This window comes from Crocodylus siamensis, chromosome 4 (assembly GCF_052110815.1).
Source record: "Crocodylus siamensis isolate JL-2025a chromosome 4, ASM5211081v1, whole genome shotgun sequence".
NCBI lineage: Eukaryota > Metazoa > Chordata > Crocodylia > Crocodylidae > Crocodylus > Crocodylus siamensis.
Genome location: NC_143398.1, coordinates 169,173,275 through 169,193,306, shown reverse-complemented (window position 1 = coordinate 169,193,306; position 20,032 = coordinate 169,173,275). Strand labels below are relative to the sequence as shown.

General features: G+C 44.7%; 1 pseudogene; it reads right to left on the bottom strand.

The window, feature by feature from the left end:
• Nucleotides 1-990: 990 nt before the first annotated feature.
• Nucleotides 991-20,032, bottom strand: part of LOC149867165 (fibrous sheath-interacting protein 2-like) — a 43,375-nt pseudogene continuing 24,333 nt past the window's right edge.

Sequence of the window (20,032 nt, the reverse complement as noted above, 5' to 3'; positions counted from 1 at the left end):
AGAGGGCAGGGTAGGATTAGGAGGAGTGGGATTAGGGACAGCAGGGTTTGTGCTGCCTGGGAGGTGAGAAGCTGTCCTACCTACAGAGGCGAGACCCTGGGGCTGGGAAAGCAAGCTTTCCCCAACTCCAGGGTCCCACAGAGCCGCCTCAGTTGCAGCCCAAGCACAGAGCCCCAGAGAAGTAGTCTCTGCTGAAATTCAGCTTCCTGCAAGAAGACCATGTTGCTGAGGGAGGCAGGCTTCCCCAACTCCGTGGTCTTTCTGCAACTAAGCTCAGACCAGTTGCTCTCAGCAGATGAGAGGAGAGGACCACTAGAGTTTTGGAGGGTAGGAGGGTGTAGAGCAGCTGGGAGCTGTCCAGCCTAGGATGCTGGAGTAATGAAAGTAAAGCATTTTGCCTCCCCTGACCATTCAGATAATACCCTGGAACAGCATGCGTAAAACATTTCCAAGATAAACTTCCTTTTGAGTGGCTTATCTTTAAAACATTTAGGCTGAGTACAGACATTCAAAAAGCCCGAGGCAGAACTGGCCTAAATTATATAATCTGCATAGTTTAGACTGGTAGCAAACAGAACAGCCAGCCACCCTTTGGTCAGGGGGGCAAATCTTGACCAGGTTCTACCATTTTTAAAGCAGTCTATAAGTGCCAAATGTCTGCTCTGTTACAGGTATAGACTAGTTTCTGATTACTTGTACCAGTAAAAGTGTAATGTCTGTACCTGGTCAACAGACAGGGCCTGTTTATTGTTCTGTGTGTTCTTCCAGGCTTTTTATGTTGATATTTAATGACTTTATATCATTTTTGCACACACTAGTACCACCATAGAGGGTGCCCCTGCTTTCTTCCTATTGTCCTGATGTAGCTGACCCATCACCACCTCCTATCCTTAATACTCATTTCTAAATATGTCAGTCCTGTGCACTCCAGTATCTCTGTGTTTGGTATTATATCTTTCCATTTTCTTTTCAGAATCTTATGCAGACATCTCATAAGGAAATTTTCAGCCTCTTGATAGGCCTAACATATGTAGTCCACATTTCTGACCTAGAAAGCAGGGATGACAGCACACCAATCTTGTAGATTTGCATCTTCATCTTAGCTGATAGTTTGCAGCTATTCCAGGCAAATTTCTGCAACAGCCCAAAATTCTTAGCAGCTTTTCCAATTCTGTTAGTCAGTTCAGTCTGAAGGTCAAGATTCCTACTGATCGTAGAAGATAAGTAGCAAAAAATGTCAACGACACCAAGAGATTTATCCGCCAGAGTGATGTCAGGCATTGGTTCTTTCACCCCTTTGTACATGATCACAGTCTTTTTGAGACTAATTGCCATCCTGAAACTCTCGCATGATTCAGAAATTCTGCCCAAGAGGTTTTGCAGGGAAGATTCACTGTGGGCAAACAAAGCCATGTCACCTGCAAACACAAAATCTCTCAGAACCAGTTCTTTCACCTTAGTTTTTGCTCTAAAAGCTGCAATGGTGAACAAGTCTTTATCTAGTCTGGTTTGAAGATAAATATCATCATTGCTGTCCTTGAATGCATGAAGAAGCAGGAATGAAAAGTAAATGCTAAAAAGCACCGGGGTAAAACACACTCCTGTTTCACCCCATTGTTGACATCAAAGGCATTTGATTCTTTGTTTTCATACACTAGTTTCCTTCACCTGTAATAAGTGAATGATGTTCAACAGTTTGGGAGGACAACCCAGTTTCTTCGGAACAATGAAAAGGCTTTTGTCAGATCAATGAAGGCTATATATAGTGGTATTTGTTTTTCTCTACATTTTTCTTGCAGTTGCTTAACCAAAAATATCATATCACTAGTGGAACATCCTGAGCAAAAACTGCATTGACATTCAGGATATATTCTTTCACCTAGAGACTGCAGCCTAGAAAGCATGAAGTCAGTGACGATTTTTTCAACAACGTTCAACAGGGAGATACCTCTGTAGTTGTCTCAGTTGCTTCTATCCCCCTTGTTTTTGTACAAAATGAGAATCTTTGAAATCTTGCAGCACCTCTTCCTCTTTCCAGCTCAGCAGTATAACTTCATGAAGCTTTCAAAGTAATTCGTCATTGGCACATTTGTAGATACCAGTGGGCAAAAAGTCATTGCCAGATGCCTTGTTCCCAGAAATCGATTTAGTGGCTTTCAGGAGATCTTTTAACATAGGTTCATGGTCTAAATCCAAACTTCAAACTGCGGTAATCCTTTGATCTTTTTGTGTTTGATTTCAGGCTTACTGGAGTATATAATTCCAAAGTGTTCAATCCAAAGCTCAAGTTGGTTTTGTTTATCAGTAATGACATTTCTGTTGGTCTTTCAGTGCCGTTTTCTTCTGGACTGGACTAACTGCTCATTTGATGCCTTCGTACATTCTACGGCCATCACCTGTGTCAGAGAATTTCTAGAGACACTAGGAAGGGCCAAGGACGAAATGAGGACATGACATAGCTGGATGTCTACAGAAGAGAGACCAAGTTATACTATTGATCAAGCTGTACTGTGCTATGAACCCCAGAAATTCTTGGAGATGTTATAGGCCAGTGGTTGTCAACCATGGGTACGCATACCCCTAGGGGTACTTTAAAAGGTTGTAGGGGGTAGGCAGAATGAATGTACAAGTATCAGCAATCAGCCTTTTTTGGCTGATATGGCAAATAAAGTGGATGATAAATGCCCTGTGCATACACACAGCCACAGTGCAGCACACAGGTGGCCAGGAGTGCAGCCCAGCAGCATGGAGAGCATCTGGGTCTGGCTGGTAAGTCTGTTGTGAGGGATGGGGTACAGGGGGGAGGGGCAGGTTGAGGCCCCTACTGCAAGGGAGGGAGGGAGGGAGTAGGGCAGGGGCAGGGGCTGCACAGCCAACACAGAGCACAGGACTAAGCCATAAGCAGCTTCCACACATGGCGGGTGGAAGGGGTGATGGCAGCTCCCACTGCTGCACACATCCCAGGAGGGCATGGAGATTGTGTGCCCCTGGATCTGTGTGTGGGCTGAGGGTGGACAGGGGCCAGGGCTGCACACAGGGTGGGCAGTGGTGGCCAGGAACGTAACTCGTAACATTAAAAACAAGAAAAAAAAATATAAAGGGGTACATGAAGTGAAACCTTGAGACAGAGGGGGTACACTTGTTTAAAAAGGTTGAAAACCCCTGTTATAGGGCACTGTGGGAACTCAGGACACATCTATATGCCTAATGTACCTTGCTAGGTAGTGCCAAGCTGGAAAACACTGTGTTCCTCCATGTATACGCTCTCAAGCAACTAGTGTAGCCACTTCAGTACAGCAGTTACAATTACCACTGCAGGTAAAGTAATTGCTTCTAGTGCCTCACTAAAACAGCTACACTAGCAGTGATTAAAAAGGTTTTCATCAGGGAGCAGCACAGAATCTTTCAATACGGTACACTTGGCATGATTAATTAGCTCTACATGTATGCCTTCATTGGGCCTAACCCATAGTGAGCACATTTACACATGCCCTTTACTTCAGAGTTGACTAATTAGCTCCACAGTAAAAAGTGTCACCATCTATACCTCAAGAGACGCGAGGGCCTCCCAACCCAAAAAATGCCAGCTCTTAATTTTTCACTAATTTTTTTGACTACAGAAATATAAAGCAGTTTTTCTGTTGCGAAGAACTCAGAAAAAACAAAACAGGTTAGAATGTTTTTAACATTACAGATTCCTAATGGAACTCTCTGGGTTTATCTTTTGAATTATGTTTGCACACCTAACAGTGGTTACACTTGTGTAGCAACCCGAAGTACCCTTGAAAGGATCTTACCATATCCCTACTTAACGCCGCTGTAGGACAGTACTGTCCAGCACAAGTACTATTCTGGTGGAGTTATTTATTTCACTTCAACACACGTGACAGTGGCCAGGGGCAGCTGAGGCACAAGGGTGCTACAGTGTGCACTGCCTGCTGGCTAGCCCTGCATTGTAGCACCCTCATGCCCCTGGCAGCCTCTTAACAGCATGATGAGCTAGGCAGGAGCAGTTCTGGGTTGGCAGGCTGAGCCATACAGGCTTGCCACTCCAACTCAACATGCTGTGGTCTCGGGCACATGTGTAAATGCTGAGCCCAGAAGCAATAAACAGCACAAACCGAGCTGGAGTTTATTCAGACACACTAATTTCACATGTAGGTGTGCCCAGCATATCTTACTGCCAGAACTTAGGTTTAAACTTTTTAGCCTGTTCTTCCTTGGTCATAATTTGGGGTATCAAATGCTGTACACTTTACACTTCAATTTCTTTCAGCGCTTAAAAGAAAAGTTTTATTTATACCCCTATTTTCAAGCATTAAGTTAGGACTGTGCTTGGCAACAAGAAATCTGACCATGCTATACACACGTGTGCATGAACACACTCTATTCAGAGATTAAATGTTGTTTGGTAAATCCATGTCTTCAATTAAAGGTCACCTGGATAACTTTTCTATTATTTTTTAGAACATTTAACAGCCTCCTGCTATAACACTTCAATTTCCTGAATGCATATTTCTATATATAGTGACATTTATGGAATCTTGTTACTTTCCAAAATCTATCAGATTATAAATGTCTGTCTCTCAGCAGTTAGTGTATTCTAGTCACCAATCTTCATTTACAGATAAAAATCAGTAAATCTCTTGGACTGAAAGTCCGTGAACGACAAAGAAAAAAATAACTAAAGAGCAAAAGGGGTAAAAAGCATGACATTCAAATATATCATCTATGAATTTATTTTTTACTAAATTCATTTCATGGGCAAGGTTCATTCCACATCTGACAAAAAACTTAAAGGGAGAGTCTCTGTTTATTTCATTGATGTAGAATCCAACCCTGGGGCATTTGCTTGTTCGGCCATTTGTGAGGTTTTAAGCACTTGTAAAAGCCATTGATTAAAATGGAAACACACAGAGGGAATCAGAAGTGCTCACAATCTCCAGTTGTCTAAAAAGAAGTTTTACCCAGCTCCACCTCCCATGCAGTTCAGTCTTGAACCAAAGTAACAAAATCCTGATTTTGCAGCCCTCGTCCACTCTCAAATTCAATTCAGCAATTGTGGTGAACTGGAGTCTTCCTCAGCATGCATTGGCGTGGACAGGAGACTACAATGACATCAGTGGGTTTGGGATTCTGACACTTGGATTAGAGTATTTTCTCTCTCAAAAGATATAGATATAGATAAAAGCCCACCACCTTGGCAGACTGACAGGTCAGTATGAAACATTGGAAGTAAAGCTGGCTAGAATTTTTCCAACAAAAAACTCTTTTCAAACGCTGCCAGTTCTGCAATTTTGAGGTGCTGTAAAAAAAAAAACAAAAACAAAAAAACCCAAATTGTTTGAAAACCTTTTAGCTGGGTTTTTTTTTTTAAATTGAGTGAAAAGCTGAGGTTTCCAGTGGAATAAAACATTTATTTTCTCAACAGAACAACAAATAAACATGAAAAGTATAAGAAGTATTATAAAAATCTGCTAACCACAAGGCAGAATGATATATGTATTAAAAGTAACATTGCAAGATGCTTAGGCAAGCATTTTCCTAACAGTATAATGGTGTTATAAGATATATAACCCATTGTGTAAGAAGAACAGGATGCAGACCACTGGCTGTCATTAGGAAATAAAGCAGAAGCAAGACCTTGGAGATGATGAAGAAATCAGCAAGAAACGGCAAATGACCGAAAGCAGCTGGGGTCAGGGTTTTAGGCATGCGCTCATAGCAAAAGACATGCAAATAAGTGAAATGCATAGGTAACTCCATGTTACTGAAACAAACAGTAAACTGAGGTGCAGCTTAAGATAGGAGGGAATATGGGTGTAACAAAGGAGGGACAAAGGTGGAGTAAGCGTTAATGAATATAAACCAAGGTGTATAAATATGGAAAGAACTAATGTTTGTCGCAGCTCCCTGGTTTGTTGAAGCTGGCCTAAAGCTGTCTTCATTTTGAATAAAGCTGTTAATGAGCAATGTGCACAGGTGATGCATGATGGCATTGATCTGTTGTCTCCCTAGTTGCTGGGCATTGCTTGGAGTCGGGGTCTAACACAAAGTATTAGAAGTATTTTTTTAAAGCAAGTCTTTGGTTTTGTAGATAATCTTCAAGTATCCTTGTGGCAGTGAGAAGCCCCCACAGGCACTAAGGGTTCTGGGGCCATCCCCAGGGTGAACAAGCAGGCCCCCAGTGCCCCGGCAAACTTACCTCTGGGAGTGGAGCCAGAGCCATAGCCACAGCTGGAGCCATGCAAGCCAGCATGTGCCCGTCTGGCCTCTAACATCAGGTCACGTGCCGCTTGGGCCCAGATGTTTGGTGGTGTTCGTCTGTCTGTCCCCAGTGTTACACTGAGTGGATATCTCCCTCAAGTGCAGTCTTTCCCCAATCTAACCTGCCATGACTTCATTTCAATGGTGGGCGTCCAACCACCAGGGATCTCTTGACTACGGGATGTCCGTCTGGTGATCTTCTGCTAGGGTCCACCTCCCCTCTACCTTGCCCTTACACCCTGCCTTGATGGGCCCCAGATGTCCTTCAGGCCAGGTCCCCGACTGCTGAGGGTCCCCCGTGCATTTGCAGAGATGGTCTTATCGGCCTGCAGGGCCTAACCCTCAATAGACTCTCCACATCTCACAGCTGCCTATCCTCCCCTGAGGCTGTAAACCCCCTTTAGGTTTAAACAACACTCAGTCTCCGCACACCCTGCACCACAACCCCTCCACTAGTGGGAACCATAAAATACAGACAACAAAAAAAACCCTCTGAGACATTAAGAGAGGCCTGCTGCCCCCTTAGGCCAAAGGAGCTGGTGATAACCACCAATACTGGGCCCCAGGTACCCAAGGCCTCTACTCAGCCCTAAAATGGGTCAGGGATAGTCTGCAGACTACTCCAGACTCCTCTCCCCTCTTCGCCCAGCCTGTGGGTTCACTGGACCCACAGAGGTCCTTATCCATACACCTGTTCCCAGTCACCCATTGGGGCAGTTCTATGCTACTGGGGCCCATATTCTGCAGCCCCTCACACTGCTTGTGCCCCTTGTCTCCCACCTGGGGCACCTCCTCAGGTCTTCTGGAGCCCTCAACAGTCCCAACTGGTCTGGCGCCTTGGTATATGCTAGACCCTCCAGCTCCTTGGCGATAACTACTGGCATCGAGATCCTCCTGCTGCTCTCTGCCTTCCAATCTGGGTCCCTGGTCAGGAAGAGCTGCCTCTGGTCCCTCACTCCTTGCACTGCTGACGACAGTGTCTTTCCGGTGGTGGGCTTTGCTGTGCCCTCCCATGCTGGGAGAAGCAGCTTCCCACTCTTTTTCCCTCTGTAGGGGCTCAGGGGCTTCCTTCCCTGCTGGCGCTCATGCTGTTCTCCCTTCCCCCCGCTTCCTTGCCAGCAGCTCCTTTTAGCCCTGCCGGCCGGCTCCTGCAGCTCACATCATCAGCTGGCCACAACTGTATAAAGACACAGCTAACGAGCCGTGCGGGTCCTGCCTTCGGCCCCGGCTTTGCCACAGATTCTGCTGCAGGTAAGAAGTTTTCATTTTCTTTTCTTTACTTTTATTTTCTTCTGAAGTTTCCTGACCCCGGGGCTCCCCCCTGGCTCTTTGGGGTCTTCCCTTCTGTTCCTCCTCATGACACAGCATTATTCTGGCTCTTCAAACAGCTGCTTCCTGGGTGGGGTGGCATCGGTCTAATTGCGGCAGCTTGTGCCGCCACTACAGGAAATTCAAAAACCCCACTGGAAACTGGCGGGGGGGGCGGGGAAGGAGAGAGCCAGCAGGGAGCTTGCCAGGCAGGCAGTCACTCCGAAGGCTGGCAATACCAGCATTGCAGGGGAAGCGACCTTAATTTCAAAGCTCATAGGAGCATCCCTTTCCCTTGGTGGGAGAAGGATGCCAGAGAATGGGAGCTCAGCCTTCTGGGATTAGGGTCTGAGGCTCCAGGCTCCTTAACATACAGACAACTGACCAGTGCTGAAGCTGACACCAGACCCCTTTAAAAAGGGGGCTTGCTGGGAATGGCAGAACCACAAGCAGAACACCAGAGTGGTTGGTGAATGGACAGGGTGTTGGGGAGGCAGATCCCTGAAGAACACTGCTGTGAATACTGCTGTGAGTGCCCCCATCATCAGGTCGCTCAGGAAGAACACTGATGAACCCCTCCTTTCTTCAGGTAACAAAAAGTCATGGCAGGCGAGTTGGGGGACCCCGACCAAGGGGGCAGTGTGGTACTCAGAGCATCGACTAGAGATGCCACAATCCTGTTTAATTAATCACTGTGAAAGCATTCTGAAGAAATTCAAAGAAACAACAGAACCTACCTAACAACAACTTTTAGAGAAAATGTCTGAAAAAAAATGGAAGATCCAAATTCCTCTGGTGTTGTACACTTGTATTTATGCACATATCATACAAAACTTGGATTCTATAATTTCATACTTATTCATTATGGTTTTGGACACTCTTTAATCTGTTCAGGAAGGATAGGTAGAGGAGAAGAGCAGGAGGAGCTGTGCCTTATGTAAAAGAACCATATGATTGCTCAGAGGTCCAGTAGGAAACTTGAGACAGCCCTGTTGAAAGTCTCTGGGCTCAGATCTGAGGGGAAAGCAACAAGAGAGTGATGTCATGGTGGGTGCCTTCTATAGACCACCAGACCAAGAAGATGAGGTAGATGAGGCTCTCTCAAAATAGCTAGTAGAAGATTCCAAATCACAGGCCTTCATTCTCATGGGGAGCTTTAATCATCCTGACATCTGCTGAGAGGGCAATATAGCAGTGTACAGGAAATCCAGGAAATTTTTGGAGAGTGTTAGGGACAATTTCCTGGTGCAAGCATTGGAGAGACTTCCTATGGGCTGTGTTCTTCTTGATCTGCTGCTCACAAACAAGGAAGAATTGGTGAGGAATGTAGAAGTAGATGTCAATTTGGGCAGCACTGACCATGAAATGATTGAGTTAAGGATTCTGAGGAAAGGAGGGAAGGGGAGCAGAAAAGGAAGGACCCTGGACTTCAGAAAAGCAGAGTTTGACTTTTACAGGAAACTGATGGGCAGGATCTCCTGGAGGTCAGTCTGAGTGGAAAAGAAGTCTAGAACAGCTGACTATAGTTTAAAGAAACCTTACTGAGGGCACAAGAACAAAACCATCTTGAGGTGCAGGAAGACCAGCAAATATGGCAGAAGGCTAGCTTGGCTTGGCAGAGAACTCTTCAGTGAGCTTAAACACAAAAAAGAAGCTTACAAGAAGTGGAAATGTAGACAAACATCTAGGGAGGAGTACAAGAGTATTGCTTGGGCATGCAGCGATGAAATCAGGAAGGCCAAAGCACAACTGGAGTTGCAGCTAGCAAGAGACATAAAGGTAACAAGAAGGATTTCTACAAGAATGTCAGCAACAAGAGGAAGATCAGAGAAAGTGTGGGTCCCTTACTGAATGGGGGAGGCAACCTAGTGATAGATGAAGTGGAAAAGGCTAAGGTACTCAATGCCTTTTTTACCCCAGTCTTCAGTCAGGAGCAGCTCCCACTTGGCAGCACAGCTTGGAGAGAAGGTTAGCTGACAACAGTGGTAAAAGAACAGGTTAGGGACTATTTGGAAAAGCTCAACATGTACAAGTCCATGAAGCTGGATGCAATGCACCGAAGAGTGCTGAGGGAGTTGGCTGATGTGATTGTAGAGCTGCTGGCCATTATCTTTGAAAGTTTGTGGCAATCACAAGAGGTCCCAGAAGATTGAAAGAATGAGGACCCCAGATTTGTACAGACATTTGTGTGTACAAATCCATGGGGCCGCATGCAAGGGTGCTGAGGGAGTTGGCTGATATGATTGCAGAGCCATTGGCCATTAACTTGGAAAACTCATGGTGGTCGGGAGGGGTCCTAGATGATTGTAAAAGGGCAAATATAGTGCCCGTCTTTAAGAAAGGGAAGGAGGATCTAAGGAATTACAGACCAGTCAGTCTCACCTCAGTCTCAGGAAAAATCATGGAGCAGGTCCTCAAGGAATCCATTTCATAGTTTCCTAGTAGCTAGGGTCAGGAAGGACCTGAACAGATCATCTAGCCTGACCCCCTGCCACAGGCAGGAATGAATGCGGGGTTTACAAGAACCCAGACAGGTGATCATCCAACCTCCTCTTGAATTTGCCCAAAGGTAGGGGTGAGCACCACTTCCCTGGAAAGTTGGTTCCAGATTTTGGCCACCCTAACTGTAAAATATTGCCTTCTGATCTCTAACCTAAACCTGTTCTCCATCAGCTTATTACCATTGTTCTGCGTCACCCCAGGTGGTGCTGGGGAGAAAAGGGCTCTACCTATTTGCTGTTGATCTCCCCTGATGAGTTTGTAGACAGCCACCAGGTCCCTCCTCAGCCTCCTCTTGCTGAGGCTGAACAGTTTCAGGTCCCTCAGTCTCTCCTCATAGGGCCTGCCCTGTTACCCTCTCACCAAGCGGGTAGCCCTCCTCTGAACCCTCTCCAGGCTTCCCACATCCTTTTTGAAGTGCGGTGCCCAGTACTGGATGCAGTACTCCAAGCACTTGGAGGAGAAGAAGGCGATTAGGAATAGTCAGCATGGATTCACCAAAGGCAAGTCATGCCTGACCAACCTAATTGCTTTCTATGATGAGACAACTGGCTCTGTGGATGCACTATACCTTGATTTTAGCAAGTCTTTTGATATGGTCTCCCACAGCATTCTTGCAAGCAAGCTAAGGAAGTACAGGCTGGATGAATGGACTCTAAGATGGATGGAAAACCGGCTGGATAATCAGGCTCAAACAGTAGTAATCAATGGCTCAACTACCTGGCAACTGGTTTCAAGTGGAGTGCACCAGGGGTCAGTCCTTGAGCTGTTTTTATTCAGTATCTTCATAAATAACCTGGGATGGAGTGTACGCTCAGCAAGTTTGAGGATGATATCAAGATGGGGGGAGTAGTAGATATGCTAGAAAGTAGGGCTAGGATGCAGACCTACTCAACAAATTGGAAGATTAGACCCAAAGAAATCTCATGAGGTTCAATAATGACAAGTGAAATGTCCTACGCTTACGATGGAAAAATCCCATGCACAGGTATAGGTTGGGGATTAACTGGTTAAGCAGCAGCCCTGCAGAAAAGGAGCTGGTGGTTACAGCAGACAATAAGCTGAATATGAACCAACCGTGTGCCCTTGTTGCCAAGAAGGCTAACGGCACACTGGGGTGCATTAGTAGGAGCACCGTCAGCAGATCAAGGGAAGTGGCTGGGATAACAGAGTTGGGGATGGTCCTGCTTTGAACAGGGGGTTGGACTAAAATTCAAGGTATACACACAAGCAGGCAATCATTTGTTCTTAATTTTTGTAATTACCCCAGCTGTTGCTAGGTAAGAAACAAAGCAGAGGAAATTGCTATGTTTTATAAATCTAAACAAAACAATTATGAGCCAGATCATTGGTTATTGTTCCAACCCTAATTTTTAAAGATTCCAGTTCTATGTTTGCAACATGAATTGGTACTCCAGAAATGGAGCATTTTTTTTATTGAAGAAGTAGTATGTATCTTTCTTAAATCACACCAATATGAAGAATAATACAGAAGAAAAATAGCTATTATATGATACTTCACTCAGACACCAAACCAATAACATACTTCTGAAGTGGCTTCTTCTAAACATATGAGTAGTTCCATTGACCTCAAAGTTTGTCACAATATATTATGCAAGCCAAGAAATCTTGTGGTTAATATCTTTTATTGGACCAGCTGCATGGCTGGAATGCATATAGGCAAGATTTTTGATATTATAGTACTCTTCCTCAAGCCTCTGGAAGCGTTCTACTTTCCCTTTCTCCGTTGCAGCAGCTACTGTCATTGGATCTTCCTCATTTCCAGCAGCTTTTATGGCTTTCAATGTAATATTTAAGTATACATGTAAGACATATTTCTGTGCATAGATATAATCATGTGCATAAATGCTTCACTGAATTAAATCCTCCATTATTTTACATAACATGTCAAATACACCAGGAAAGGTTATATTTTCACTAAAGTTCCATGCAGCCTCTCTTTAAGGCTAAATACAGAGCATCAAAAAAACCTGAGGCTGAATTGATTCAATCTTTGCGTTTACTCTAAGCTGCATAGATTGAACCAAGACACAAAAGTGAACAGACATTCACTTTTGATTCCAGAAATTCAGTCACCTGCCTGCAATGGCCAAGGCCAGAAGCTGAGGAATGCTAGAGCATGCCTTCCTACTTGGCTGGAGCAGACAACTTGGGCCAAGGCTAGCCTGCCCCCCCTGCAAGGTGGGTTTTACAGAGCAGGTGCAATGCATCCTGGGCTGCTGGGGGACTGTGAATTAACTTAAATCTAGAAAGGATCTGGGACAGAAGTTCAATAAACCCTTTTAACCTAAAATCAATGAAGTCCGATATGTCATCCAACCAAGTTTATCTTACACTAGTTTTGGCTATTTTGAAAGTGGTTTATGTGCACTGAACTTCTGTTGTGTTACAGATTTGAACTGGTTTCCAATCACTCACACTGCTTTGTGTGTAATTTCTGTCCCTAGCTTAATTGTACCACTTGTCAAAAGCAGCAGGCAGGAATAGTAGTACAGGCAGTCCTTGCACTTACGGCAGGTTACGTACCTGGAAAAGGTGCTGTAAGTTGAAACAATGCAAGTTGAATCTGATTTTCCCATAGAAACAATGTTATAATAGGGAGTTATGTTCCTGACCAAAGGCCTGATGCCCAGCTTTTTATAAAAGTGACCATAAACACCATATTATATCAACTGTTTAATCAACTATAAATGATATACACTATACAGGACAAAGCTTTCTAAAGTGTACTGTATGTAAATCAATTAAACAGGGCAATACAGTAACTAATCACATAAAATTTTATTTAATAAGAAGGTGAAGGAACACCTTCATCAGGGACATGGAATTCGGAAGGGCTTCTTTGGAGAGATTTTGGGGAGTCTTAGGGCCACTTGATGGCTTTCTGAGAAACTGATCCAGGGATGTTTGTTCTGCTGCCCTCTTTTTCTCATTCTAAATTTCTCTGTAGTGCCATAAGCGCAAGGATCCAGCGCCGTAAGTAATAATATAGGTGTAAATGGCAGAGCGCCACAAGTGCAAATCGCCGTAAGTCAAAAAGCTGTGAGTCAAGGACTGTTTGTAATCATCGTTGTAATATTGTTACTTTCTATGGTCCCAGGTCTTCTTGCTAAATTCAGCAAAGTCATTCAAGGAGGTTTGTGTCTGAGAGACTGAGCACTAAAGTTTGTCCTTGTCTTTTAAGAAATTACTTGAATTGTAATTAGAGCACTAAGTCTAAGAAAGCTAAATTCCTGTTGTTTTGTCAGATAGAATGGGCCTCTTATTTAGATTGCTACTGTAGTAGCCCGAGATCTTTAGCTTTACTTATACAAGTAGAGTGGATGTTCTTTGAAAGGGCCTCTCCCTGGTGCATAGCTCACAAGTGAAAATGCTGCAGAGCTCATCCATCTTTGTGACTGCTGGACACTCTCCTCTTTTGGGAACTATAAACTATGGATTTATTGATGGAAGAAGAATGTTTAAATTGCTGACTACGTCAAGTTCTGAATATACTCTAGACACTAAAATGGTGATTTATAATATTTAACTCAGTTTCTCATTGAATTAAACATTGCATCATACATGCTATTATATTTAAAGCTATGTGTTTTTAAATCCCATTTTTAGAGTTAAAAAAAAATCTGTTTGCATGAAATCAAGCTTCTGAAAATATGGAACCATGGAGCTAAAAAAAACCCAAACTTTTCAACACTATCCAGCTGGCTGCTTTCATGGGAAAGGGCTTGAGGATGCACAATTTTCCTCAAAAACAGACATTTATCTGAAAACACCTAGTCTTTCAACTAGAATAAATGGATTTAAAAAAAAGAGGTGCAATTAATCAGATTCATGTCTAGTGCAGAGTCAGGGCCTGGAACAATATCATAATTAAATAGCAATCATAAGGGAGCCAACTCTCACAGGTCCATTTCATGCCTCATGACATCTGGTGTATTCTGTAAAGCCCTGGCAGCTCACAAGGACCTGAACAAGAATCTCATCTTTCATTTAAAAAATCCTCAGTCTAGCTGTTATGGTTGCTAAGGAAATCCTTAGCTGCTGATTCTTTTCAGCCCAACTCATGAATTTTGAGCATTACAGAACTGCCAAGCCCAAATCACTGAGTTTGACCATGTGTAGCAATCTCAAGAAGGCAGGGAGTCCCAGATTTCAGTGAATTGCATTTATGAAATAATAGCAACAAGGACTTAAACAGATTAAACTGAGTTTTTCGCTCACCAGTTTTTCCAATCAGAGTCTCTGTGGCTGTGGACAGGGTTATCAATACTAATACCAAAAGGTATTAACATTGGAATATTTTCAAGAGAGCATGGCTCCTAGTTAAGCACCTAATAGGCTAGATTTGTAAAAACTTCAACCTGCTGGTCTGGAAGGATACTGAATTTTTATACAAATATGGCCATAAGCATCAGAACAGGAGCTACTGAATACCAGATGTACTTGAAAAACTTGAGTACATTTCTGGGCTCACTAAAGTCAAAGGAACTTTGACTATTGACTTAAATGGAGCTAGGATTTCATCCTTGTTCCTTACTTACATGCTTAAGAGGAAACCTTTGTGGTTAGCTTTAAATGCTAGAGATTAGTTGACTGCCAGGTTCTCTCTAGTCTGTGAAACTATTGTGTTACAGCTTATCCCATGTAATACAGAGAAAGCCTTGGGTTATCATGCTTTTCAGAGATAGGGATTTCTATTTTCATTTTAAACATTTTCTAAAGCTTGTGTTATTTTTGTTTTTCTAGCCTGAGATGCGAGAAGAAAATACCACACCAAATAACTGCAAAGAAGGGTCCTAACACCGCAAAGGAACAAGATGTCTTATACTGCCAGAGGGCTCAGGAAATTTGTGTTCCTCTATACAATGCTGAAAAATAGCCCACTTTTTTATTGCTGTAGGCTCTCTGGCAGAAAACTACAGACTCTTATAATATTTTCATTAAATGAATAGCTAAAATCCTAAACTGAGATAATGACCCCATTGTGCTAGGCATCAGACAAATACATACTGAAAATCTACGCCCCTAAGAACTTACAATCAGAATGCACCAGACAAAGGGTGGTGGAGCTGCCATTGTTCAGATGAGAACCTGAGGTCAGAGAGGATGCATGCCTTTCTCCAATTCCAATCAAATGCCTTAGCCCCAAGACCATCTCTATTAATTTTCTGTAGTAGAGAAAGGTAGTTAGTTGTGTTAATCTGAAGTCAGGAAAAGCAGTTTGGCACCTTAGGCTAACTTGTTCAAAGTGGTATAAGCTTTTCCAGCCTATTTCATCGGATGCTGGAAAAAAAAAATCTTTTTGTTAAATTTTCTATATATATTTGCAAACACTGCAAATCTCACCTGGTGAGACAGCTTCATATCAAAAAAGTTGAATAGCTGGCTAAGAGAAATGATCCCTAAGGGAGTACAAGCTATCATGCTACAAGAAGCTACCATGATTCCACTTTGTTTCCATGTGGAGAACCCAGGTGAGCATAAGTATATGCTCGTAACAGCACTGTCAGTCAGTAATATGCACTGCATTTGTCTTTAGGCTTCATTCTTTTGACAACCATGTAGAGCTAGCTGCATTGCACCACATCCAGCAATAAACTGAAACCTTTATCTGCTTCTTGAAAAATGTTGTGGCCATTTACAAATCCATTGGGGGCGGGGGAAGGGAGGGGGGCACAGCAAGTAATAGGAGATGCTCTGTTTACCAGGGCATCTCTTGGAATAACCAGGAACAATGGCCACAAAGTGACAGAGAGCAGATTTAGGTTGGACATCAGGAAGAACTTCTTTACGGTAAGGGTTGCTAGAATCTGGAATGGGTTTCCAAGGGAGGTGATGCTCTCCCCTACCTTAGGGGTCTTTAAGAGGAGACTGAACAAGTATCTGGCTGGGGTATTATGACCCCAGCACTTTTTCCTGCCCAGGGCAGGGGGTCAAATTCGATGATCCACTGAGGTCCCTTCCAACCCTAACAACTATGAAACTACTATTGGCCCTTTACTTAAATATAGCATTAAAAGTATTATCAGATAAGAATGTTGTTCCAAAAAAGAGGTAAGAACACATTATAAAAATTTAAATTAGCCTTTTTTTTTTAAACTTTTCTGCCGTATTTATCAACTAAATAAAATAGATAACTAGGTAAGTACTAATATACATATACAGTAGGCAACGTGCAAAAACAACATAAATAAGCTTTCCTTACTTCATTCTACATTCTAGAAACAGAGCAGAAATAGGGTAATCTATTCTGTATCTGATATTATCTATTTTTATCATTATTCTCTATCCTAGTTCTGTTCTTCTGTTTCTTCTAATGTTCTTCCTTCTTTCATTCATTCATTCTTTCATTACTTTGCTCTTCTATTTCTGATCATGTAAGTCTTCTGCAGGGGAAGAAAGAAGAAGATGGGTTTTTGGCCATAGTCCCAACACCACCTTCTTCACCCACTCCCTACAGGTTGGACCTATTGTTTGGGGGAAATACATCTTGAAAATGTATATGTGAGGGGCTACAAAGTTGGTGGGATATTTCTGACATTATCTATATGTCACCTGGGGGGCAGGTCTGGCACGCAGCATCTGCTCGCGCTATCTGTCATGTTTCTGGAATGTCAATTATAAGAAATAGGAAAGTTACCCTGAAATAGTAGAGTATTGCACATTTACCATTTGCTGCTGCTGCTGCTGTGCTCCACATTCTCCACTGCAGTGCTGGGCGCAGGACAGGGTGGGGGGAGCACATACAAAACCAGTGGTGGTGGTATGTGCACCACCATTACCACAGGGTAGTACACCAGGGTATGCAAAGAGGGTTGGGTCGTGCTCCTCCATTTTCTTTTCTCCATATAAGGACTACCCCTATTCCCAGCAGCCCCTGCCATTGCATCTTGGGCTGGTTTCCATGGAAGCACCTGCAGCAGCTGTGGTAGTGAGGGCAGGGGAAAATTTCCCTGAAGGAAGAGCTGTCAGCCACAGATGCTTGTGTGTGATCAGCAGTTGGACATTATCAGTCTATCTGTATGGACAATGGGGGTCAATTTGGACCAGGCTATGCCTATCACATGCTTTGTTCCAAATCGTTACTTCATCAGATTGCCCCGACTGATGCTTCTGAGACAGAGTTCACACCTTCATAATTATGCATACTTGAAATTTTCAAAGAGGTTCATTCAACACATGTCTATATAACAACAGCCCTCAAAGTTTGGCAGAAACCATTCTGTGACTCCGTTGTTAGAGTACGTTGGTCTTGACAATTTTTGTGCACAGCCACCCACCTCACTCTTCTGCCACGCCTTGATACACGATTATTGTGTTAATTAAGTGGTACCCCAACATTTAGGGGGAGATCCTCAGTTCCATTCCACCCCTACACTGCAGCACAAGCCTCACAAGTGGCATCTCAGGCAGCTAACTCAGCCATCCCCTTCACACATTAGCTGTGGTCCCTTCCCTGGGATCTTCAGCTCTCCCCTTAGGCCCTGGCCCCATCTCAGGTCAGTCAGGACCCTGAGCTTCTTTGCTCTCTGCAGGCATCCCTTGCAGTGGGCCCCCCTGGCCCTTTTGATCCCTTTCCGGGTCCTGGCCCCACTACTGACCAGTCAGGTCCCTTGGGTCAGGTCTAAGCTGCATGCCTGCTCTCAGGGTTCAAGGTTCCCCCATTCCCCCAACTCAGTTGCTTTGCAAAGTATGCCTGGCCCACCCTACGGGATCACTCACCCCAGCAGGCTCAGGCACTTGAGGAAGCTTAACTGACCTCCCCTGCATTATCTAACCCACAGGAAGGTGGGGGCTGGGGTTATTAACACGCCTTTCACCAGGGAGGTAACTGACCTGGCATTTCTTGGGGGCTCCCACACCTAGGAGCCCCACCAGGCCACCCATCCCCAGCAGGGTGCAGTTTTTGGTTATGCCCAGGACCAATGAGACCTCCAAACCATCCCTATAGCCTCACCCTTACCTCAAAGGTGTTCCTGGCAGAGCTCAGCAGAGAGATGTTTTGTCTCTGCTGGCTGATCATGAACTGCCTTCAGCTCAGGGAGCTGGCTGGGCCTTAAAATAGCCACACTCATCAGGTACCTGTCCCTCCCTTGCCCAGTCCTTAAAGTGACAGGCACTACCAGTGCCCAGCCATAGCATGTTGGAGCTATGGAGCGACTGCTTGATGCTCCTAGATGACAGGGACAGCCAAGAGGAGGAGACCCTGATCATGACCCCAGTCTCCTCAACACCTTCACCAATGGCACAGATGAGGAGAAGGACACCAATTCACATGCGGTAAATGCATCAGAAGTTCCTCCTGAGACCCAAAGATCAGTTTATGTTCCCAAGATGCAAAAGGATGCATAACCAGGGAATTGCAAGTAAGAGGGAATGGGCACTATATCCATTTGCACCACTATAGATTTCATAGACATCAGGGCTGGAAGAGACCTTGGGAGATCATCGAGTCCAGCCCCCTGCCCAAAGGGCAGGAAGTCAGCTGGGGTCATAGGATCCCAGCAAGATAAGCATCCAATTTACTCTTGAAGGTGTTCAATGTAGGTGCTTGAACCACCTCCACTGGCAGACTGTTCCAGACCTTGGGGGCTCGGACAGTAAAGAAATTCTTTCTTATGTCCAGCCTGAAACGGTCTTGCAGGAGTTTGTGACTGTTCGACCTCGTCATCCCTTGGGGCGCTCTGGTGAACAAATGTTCCCCCAGATCCTGGTGGTCACCCCAATAAACTTATAGGTGGCCATCAGATCACCCCTGAGCCTGTGCTTTTCCAGGCTAAAGAGTCCCACGGCTCTCAGCCTATCATCATAAGATCTGTTTTCCTAACCTCTTATCATGTGCGTGGCTCTCCTCTGGACTCTCTCAAGCTTCTCCACATCCTTTTTGAATTGTGGAGCCCAAAACTGGACGCAGTACTCCAGCTGCGGCCTCACCAAGGCCGAGTACAAGGGGAGAATGACATCCTGGGATTTGCCCGAGAAGCATCTATGGATGCACGCCAGCATTTTGGTCGCTTTACTAGCCGCAGCATCACATTGCAGGCTCATGTTCATCTTGTGGTCAATGATGACCCCCAAGTCTCTTTCTTCTGTAGTGCTATCCAACGTAGCACTGCCGAGCCTATAAGGATGCTGCAGGTTTTTCCTCCCAAAGTGGAGAACCTTGCATTTTTCGGTGTTAAACACCATCAGGTTCTCATCTGCCCATTTGCTGAGCTTGTCCAGGTCAGCCTGGATCACCCACCTATCTTCTGGCGTGGATGCTTTGCCCCAAAGTTTGGTGTCATCGGCGAACTTGGCCAGTCCACTCCTGACCCCAATGTCCACATCATTAATGAAGATGTTGAACAGTATGGGTCCAAGGACAGAGCCTTGAGGGACCCCACTGGTCACAGGGCACCACAATGAGCGACTGCCATCAATTACAACCCTCTGGGTCCGACCATGGAGCCAGTTTCCCAGCCAGCAGATCGTGGTGGAGCCAAGGCCACAACTGGCCAGTTTGGCCCAGAGGTGATCATGGGATACCAGATCAAAAGCTTTTTTGAAGTCAAGATATAGGACATCAATCTCTTCTCCCTCCTCCAGGTGATAGGTCACCTGGTCATAGAAGGAAATGAGATTGGTCAAACAAGACCTACCCGCAACAAACACGTGCTGGCTATCCCTTAGGATGTTAGCCTGGGCCAGTCCATCAAGGATGGCCTCCTTAATAAACTTTTCTAAGATCTTCCCCAGGATAGAAGTCAGGCTAATGGGCCTGTAGTTAGCCGGATCCACTCTCCTCCCTTTCTTGAAGATCGGCACCACATTGGCCTTCTTCCAGTCTTCGGGCACTACACCAGAGCGCCAGGAGTTTTCAAAGATCCGTGCCAGGGGCTGGGCTATGATGCTCGCCAGCTCCTTGAGTACCCTGGGGTGCAGATTGTCAGGGCTG